Source organism: Dendrobates tinctorius, unplaced genomic scaffold (genome assembly GCF_039654945.1).
Source record: "Dendrobates tinctorius isolate UK_male_01 unplaced genomic scaffold, ASM3965494v1 ptg000171l, whole genome shotgun sequence".
NCBI classification, from domain to species: Eukaryota; Metazoa; Chordata; class Amphibia; order Anura; family Dendrobatidae; genus Dendrobates; species Dendrobates tinctorius.
Window position 1 is genome coordinate 8,929,313 of NW_027361838.1, and position 7,558 is coordinate 8,936,870.

A 7,558-nucleotide genomic window follows, 5' to 3' on the forward strand; every position below is an offset into this window, starting at 1 on the left:
AAGATGGAAACCCTGATGTAAGTGCTCAGAGTAGAGTGCAGGATAAATGTGATCAGTGTCGGACTATGGTGCCAAGGGTCCACCAGTAACATTGACTTTGGGGGCCCACTATTCACCTGCATGCAAATATTACACTACCCTCAGTCACAAATTTACCTACAACTGTATATAATAATAAATTGGGTAGTTTAGTAAATGAATGATGAGATGCTGCTTTTATCTTTACAGATTGAATCAATTGAATTATGCCAAGTACTGCCCATACATTGGGGTTTGGGACCCATGTCTGCACAGGGGCCTACTGGGGGATTCCCCTGTACCCTTATGGGACAGTCCGAGCCTGAATATGTTACGTAAAACATTCCTAATAAAAGTTTCAACTTAATCCACAAAAAAGCAAATCCCCACTCAGGTCCATCATCTGTCAATGGAAATAAGGGGAGCTCCATGTTCCCGGGAACATAAAGACTTTGAAAAAGCTCTATGGCTCCCCTCTGCACCTAAAAATATCTGTCAAATTCTGCGCTCTCGAATTCAAATGCTCACCTCCTTTCTGAGCACCTCAATTTGCCTAAACCCCATTTAGCATCCATGTTTCACATTTCTGTAGCGATGAGAGCCCACCTAATTTGTGTGGTTCGCATCTCAAGAAGTACAAGCTGGGCATAATGTACGGGCACTACAAAGTTTGGGCACTACAATGACAGATATGCAATTTTCACTAAGTAACATCAATTGCTGATTGTTTCTAGAAAACACACACTGGAGTCTTAGTTGTCAATATACCTGTAGATAAATTCCAAGAGGGGTATAATTTCCAAAATGGGGTCACTTGAAGGCAGATTCTGATATTCTAGCACTTAGGGGCTCTGTATGTGGAGTCAGTAAACTATTCTACTAAACATTGTTCTCCAAAAGTCAAATAACACTCCTTTCCTCCCGAGTCTCACCATGTGGATATGTAGTACTGTACAGCCAGAGATGGGATATTGACATGTACAAAAATACTTGGCACTCAAAATAGCAGAAGCAATTTTTTCTTTATTGTGCATCCAGACAAAAATAGACTCATATCATATGAAAGTTTCCGGTCCAACAACGGACCTTCATCAGAAAGTTCTTTTTGTTTCTTTAGAGTAGACTATAAGTTACAAAAAAGTAAACAAGAGAACAAAACAATGCCAGAACAATGCCATAGACATATAATACACTTTTAAAATAATAATTAATAATCTGACGTCAGAAGCAGGATCTATAGTGAAGGAAAGTGACGGCAGAAATTCATTCCATAAGTGTAGATGCAGTTTTCAGATTTCATCTGTGCCATAAATGAGGGTGAGAACATGGTTAAGGAAAATGGATTTATGAGTAACAGAAAATTTTTTTCCAGGGACCGAAGTCCACAACTATGGTGAAATGACTATAAGTAAAAAGGATATCTATGTGCTCCCAGAGTGTTAATCACTATAATAGAATAGAAATATCCATGCTGACAAATATGGATGGCAAGGAGTATATACCTGTAAGAGATACAGTAGGGTAAAAGATATCCTAAGGCAGGAATGAAATCCTATAATGCTGACAATAAGAAAAAGAGCAAATAAGAGCATGGTATGCAGCTGAATGGTAAACAGAGAATACCAAGGGGTTAACGATTAGCATGAGTGACCAAGATAATGTGGTTGAATGGTGAGCTGTAAACCTCTGTACCTGTTTATTTTGTAATGGCTGGAGCTCGAGTCTATCAAAGGGGCTGGATACAATATGACTGCATAAGGAAGAAAACACGGGTATTAAATGATGCTAAAATGTGCAAAAACATCTTAATGGTGGCCAGAAGAGACCAATAAGTAACGGCGCTGTGTACCTGGATAAAGCAGGCCTTAGGGAGAGAGTGGCAGCGCTGTATGGAGCTGTCTGCAAAGGGCTGCAGCACTGTGAAGAAGGAGGAGGGAAGATTAATGTACTAGGGATCAAAGCGTCAGGCTGTCAGCCTGTTTCTCAAAATTTTACCTAAGAGGCCGCTGAAACAATCCAGGGTGCCGCCGTGAGAGGAGGATGCTGTGTGAGCTATGCTTCCGGGTTAAATGCCCGTCTGTAGCTGCGTCATGAGAACGTCATAGCGGTCACATGACCGTGGGGAGCTTACTGTGCATGCCCACAGATTCCAAGGCAAAATAGGAAGACCGCCTCTAAAGCGGTCATGTCTCATGTGTTAGTATTCATGTAAGCAAGGAAGGCATTTAACCCTGTAGTGTTCTGGGGAGCCTGTTGTGAAATGCTGGCCATATTTAAAGGGGATTAGGTAAAAAAATGGCGATTTATAATGCACTGATGATATGCCAGTGGCAAAAAAAGGGAAACTGCAAGGAAGGGATAGTGGATTATTTAGCAGAGTGACGTATCTGCAATATAGTGGGGCAAGCTACCGATTGGGGTATGATTGAGGCAATTGGAGTGAATCATATGTAGTCAGTCTCGAGTATCACAGGAGTCTATGTGTAATGAGGTATAAATATGAGTGGATGCATGTCCATATATACACATAGTTATGTGCACATACACGCATGCATGGTTGATTTTGAGGGAATATGTTGTAAGATGCAAAGTGGGTGCAAATACATACTATACCATAAGTGATAGAGATAGTGCCCAGCGGTAAAGTGAAAGACACGGTTAATGATTCTATAAGAGAAGGAGGTAAACAGAACACAACAGGGTTAATGACATTGTAATGAGCAGGATAAACATGTTCCAGAAATGTTATAAACAAAATCAAAGTATGGTTATTAACATTATAATGAGCATGATGAACATGTTATAACAAAGTTATAGAAAAGTTATAAAAATGCCGACACATTCATAATCTCTGTTCAAGCCCTTAGGTTCTAGGGTTTGCAAGATAAAGATCCAGTAGGCCTCCCTTTTTTTTAAGGATTTTAATCCTATTAGCACCCCTCCTCGAGATATCTACTTGTTACAAGACCTGAAACTTTAATTGCGAAATATTGTGATTTTTTTGATGGAAGTGGTGTGGGAGGGGAAGCTGAGTTTTCTTACATCGGATGTTTGATTTGTGTTGGGACACCCTGTCTCTGATGGCCTGTGTCGTTTCCCCTACATAGGTGAATCCGCAAGGACACTTGATGTCGTAAATGACATATGATGACTCACACGTGTAAAAGCCCTGAATGGGGATCCCCTGTCCTGTATGTGGGTGAAAAACTTTGGCACCTTTTTGTACATTGTTGCACTGTAAACAGTGTAGGCAGGGGAAAGTGCCTTGTTTTTTGAGTCTGAAGAAATGTCTGTTTAGGTTGTATAGTACTAGACCCTACATCAGCTTTTACCAATCTATCCTTCAGATTTCTGGGCTGGCGATAACAGAAAAGGAATGGCACCTGGAACTCCGGAATGTTAGGATAACTTTTAGTTAGGAGATTCGAGTGTCTTCTGATGGACGACTGTATCTGGTTGGAGAAGGGGTGATAGATGCTAACAAAAGGGATGTAGTCACTTTCTTTCGCTATAGATCCTGCTTCTGACGTCAGATTATTATTTATTATTTTGAAAGTGCATTATATGTCTATGGCATTGTTCTGACATATTGGTTTGTTCTCTTGTATACTTTTTGTAACTTATAGTCTACTCTAAAGAAACAAAAAGACCTTTCTGATGAAGGTCCGCTGTTGGACCAAAAACGTTCATATGATATGAGTCTATTTTTGTCTGGATGCAAAATAAAGAAAAAATTGCTTCTCCAATTTTGAGTGCCAAGTATTTTTGTATATGTCTATGGGTTGGAAACGTTACTTGAGCACCAATGCTCCTGTTTTTCTCTGGAGTGCCGTGGTTTTTTGTATACGGGATATTGACATGGTCACCTGAAATTGTGTGACAAATTTAGGTGCCCTTTTTACTCATTACCATTACCCCTTGTGAAAATGTATAATCAGGGGATTAAAATTTTTTTGTGGTAGAAATGTAATTATTTTTTCTTCACCGCCCAATGGTGTAAAATTCTATGACACACCTGTGGTTTCAATATGATCTCTTCACCCCTAGATTAATATACTGAGAGGTGTAGTTTATAAAATGGGATCACTTATGGGGGTTCTGCTATTCTAGGAACTCAGAGGCTCTGCCAATGTGACATGGCACCAGGAAACCATAACAGCAAAATGTGTGCTGCAATATGGTACTACTTCCCATATGAGCTTTGCGCTTTGCCTCAAAAGTAGTATTCAACCACTATTGGGTGTTCGAGTAGTTAGGAGAAATTGAGTAACAAACTGTACTGTACATTTTTTCATGTTAGCCCTTTTGAAAATTACAAGCTTTGTGCCAAAGCAACATTTTAGTGGAAAAAATGGTAATATTTAATTTACTCAGCACAATGTTATACAATTCTGTGAATTTCCTGAGGGCTAAAAACTCTTTGCTCCCCAAGATGAAATCCTCTAGAGGTGTACCTTCCAAAATAGGGTCACCCTCGGGGGGTTTCCACTGTTAGGCACATTAGGGGCTCTACAAACACGACATGGTGTTATCTATCTGTTCCAGCCAATTTTGTGTTGCAAAGGTCAAATGGAGCTCTTTCCCTTTCAAGCCCTGTAGTGCATACATACAGTGTTTTTCCAATACAACATATATGGGGTATTGGTAATTCAGGAGAACTTGCATAACAAATTATATTATTGATTTTCTCCTGCTGTTAGGCTTCTTTTACTCTTGCCATGGTTTTGTGTCCCATTTTTGTGTCCCCAATAGATTTCTGTGGGGCCGCAAAAACGGGCCACAAAAAAATCGTAGGAGCGCTGTATGCCATGTGGCTGTGAGGGCCATATTTACAGTCGTGAAAAAATATCGAGCTTGCTCATTATTTTTCACGGATTATGGACACAGCCCCCATTGAAAATCAATGGGGTCGCAAAAACAATGGAAGCTTGCCCAGTGTGTTGATTTTGCGGGACACTGTGAAGACTGTATTTGCAGAATGCCGTATTTTTGCTAGGACACTCAGCTGTACTTCCTGTTAGTGACTTTGATGGAGTTTATCACTCATGCCTGCAGAGACACAAGATGGACCTGGAGAGAATAATTTTTCTCACTCAGGTATGTAGGGGTGCTGAAAAGGCCCCCTGCCCCCTCCTTCGGTGTAGAGGAGTGTAGGGAGGCTGCATGTTATTATGGGGGACTGTGTGTAGTGTTGTTTTTTGCTGTCATGGGGGCCATAGAGAGATGGGAGGGTGTGCTAAAAGATGGGAAAATGGGGGTGCAGAGAGTGCAAAAGAGGGATGGCAGAGGGCAAAAGAGGGGTTGCATAGAGTACACAATAAGGGTTGGCAGAGTGTGCAAAAGAGGGGTGGCAGAGTGCAAAACAGAGGTTGCATAGAGTGCAAAAGAAGGGTTGGCAGAGTGTGTAAAAGAGGGGTGGCAGAGTGCAAAACAGGGGTTGCACAGAGTGCAAAAAAGGGGTGGCGGAATAGTCATATTATTTGAGTGCTGTTTACTTAACTTGAGCAGACTCCAGAGAGATAACATCAAACATCCTCCAACAGCCACAGAGAGGAAGTAAGCTGACTGCTATAGCTCCAAACCTTCACATTGTGAAAATGTGAATATCACAGTGACTCCCTGATTGGGAGTCTTTAAACACCCAGGTTCATGTCTGTCAATTACAGCTGGTGGGAGGTTGCCACTGGTTCCAAAAATCAAAAGGATTAAGAAAGCGTCTGCAATGCGAAACACAGAGACCAATTAACAACCGATGAACCAAAACCAAAGCCAAAATCCAGAGTGGTTCAAACATACAGAGTTGGTGCACTTGTTTCTATTATACCTTGTCCTCTGATTGTTCCTCATCTGGTTTTCGCTTACAAATGCTGAGAAAAAATACTAAACAAATACTGATAGTGTGGCCATAGCCTTAGTTTAATGATGGCTTGACCATTATTTCGGTAAGCAGCTATCTTTCTCATATCCTCCATGCGCAGGCGCTGCTTGCTCTTTATAGAGTGCTCCTGTGCTCTCTATGAGAGAGATGCTGGAAAACTCCTCTGCCTGTGGTTTATCTCATCAAAAACAAAGGAAATGGCAGTCTGGAATGGGACATGCCAGATGCTTGTTTTCCCCGACAACGTAGAGAGAGTCAAAGGGCTCTTAAACACATTAGATAATTACCTGTGCCACTGTTAGCCTCATCTATATGAAAGCCCTTACTATTTGATTTTTGTATCTTAGGCACACCAGGTAGTTCAAATTTATTGGATTTCAATTAACCTATTAATATATTTTTGGAATGTTAAAGGTAACCAAAGTACCCCTCAAAGAAAGGTGAAAATATACAATCTTTATGCAGTTAATGCTATTGATCTGATCTGTGTCCAGCACTAGAAACAGATCTTTTGAAAATAAAATTTGCCAACTTCACAAAATTTTGTACAAAAATTGTTAGGCTTCTAATTACTCTGAAAATACACTTAGGGAAAGGAGAGAGAGAGGGAGAAAGAGGACCATGCTGACCATAAGAGCTTACATTCTACAGCAGGAGAGACTTACCCAGTGACTTTGGAGATAGAAAACAACTCTGCCATACAAACTTTGCTCCACTGGGAACCACTGACCCGTGATGGCCCAGGTACTGACCAGCACTGTACAAAGTATGATAATCCGTAAGATGTCTTAGCGTCAGGGCATTATGGGGAGGCCAGCTTCACAATGTAAAATGACGTTAGTCTGCTCTCTGTTGCTTCAACAATGTGGTAAATGGTACTGGGCAATTTTTTTTTTGCAAACAACAAATCATGTCTCAAATGTTTGAGTTTGCATGAAAATGAATTTTTCAGGAAATTTGAGTAAACTCAATCCACCTGAATCTATTTGCTCATCTCTATCAAGGAGTCAAGTGCTGCAAGTCAACAAATTTAACCACTGAGCCAACATGCCCCAAAAACCTGTAAGAAAACTGGTGATGCTTGCCAAAAAATACTCCTGCCACAAGAGGAGGGATCATTAGAGGTCCTGTTGCCACAAGTGGTTTGTCAGCTACCTGTTAGAAAACATTAGCATATGGGATAGTTTATTGCCTGGAATTAAGAGAATTACGTTTTTAAAGTAAAAAAAGTCTTCTTCAGAATATTTACTGTCAGTCATTTGATATTATGAAGTATCATTTGAACATAAAAGAAAATACGTTCAAAGTGCTAATTTCTGTATTAGAAATAATATATGTAACTGATTTTGTTGGTTAATACACATACAAAATAAAAGAATTTGAGGTGCTATTTTTTTTTCAACTTCTAGACAACTAAATCCAGCATATAAAGTCTGAAGGTGTCTTATATTCCTTTTGAATTAGACCTGGTCATGATCTTGAATGATTTTTGTGTATTATGTTGAATCATGGTTTTATCAACGTGATGAAGTGTATCTCAGCCATCTGCAGATAAAGGTCATTTTTGCAGAGAGAGGGATACCTGGTATTTTGTATTAGCCAGTCATTGCTCTGCCCCCTGAGACATTGTTCTTGCTGGGATTAATGAAAATTTAAATTGAG

The 7,558-nt window shown here is 40.1% G+C and overlaps 1 long non-coding RNA gene across 1 annotated transcript; it reads right to left on the reverse strand.

The window, feature by feature from the left end:
• Nucleotides 1-1,439: 1,439 nt before the first annotated feature.
• LOC141053749 (uncharacterized) lies at nucleotides 1,440-2,077 on the reverse strand. Its single transcript, XR_012221263.1, has 4 exons — nucleotides 2,014-2,077; nucleotides 1,868-1,935; nucleotides 1,711-1,768; nucleotides 1,440-1,520 (listed from the first exon to the last, which is right to left on the reverse strand). It is a non-coding gene; the product is annotated as an uncharacterized lncRNA (long non-coding RNA).
• Between the last annotated feature and the right edge of the window lie 5,481 nt (nucleotides 2,078-7,558).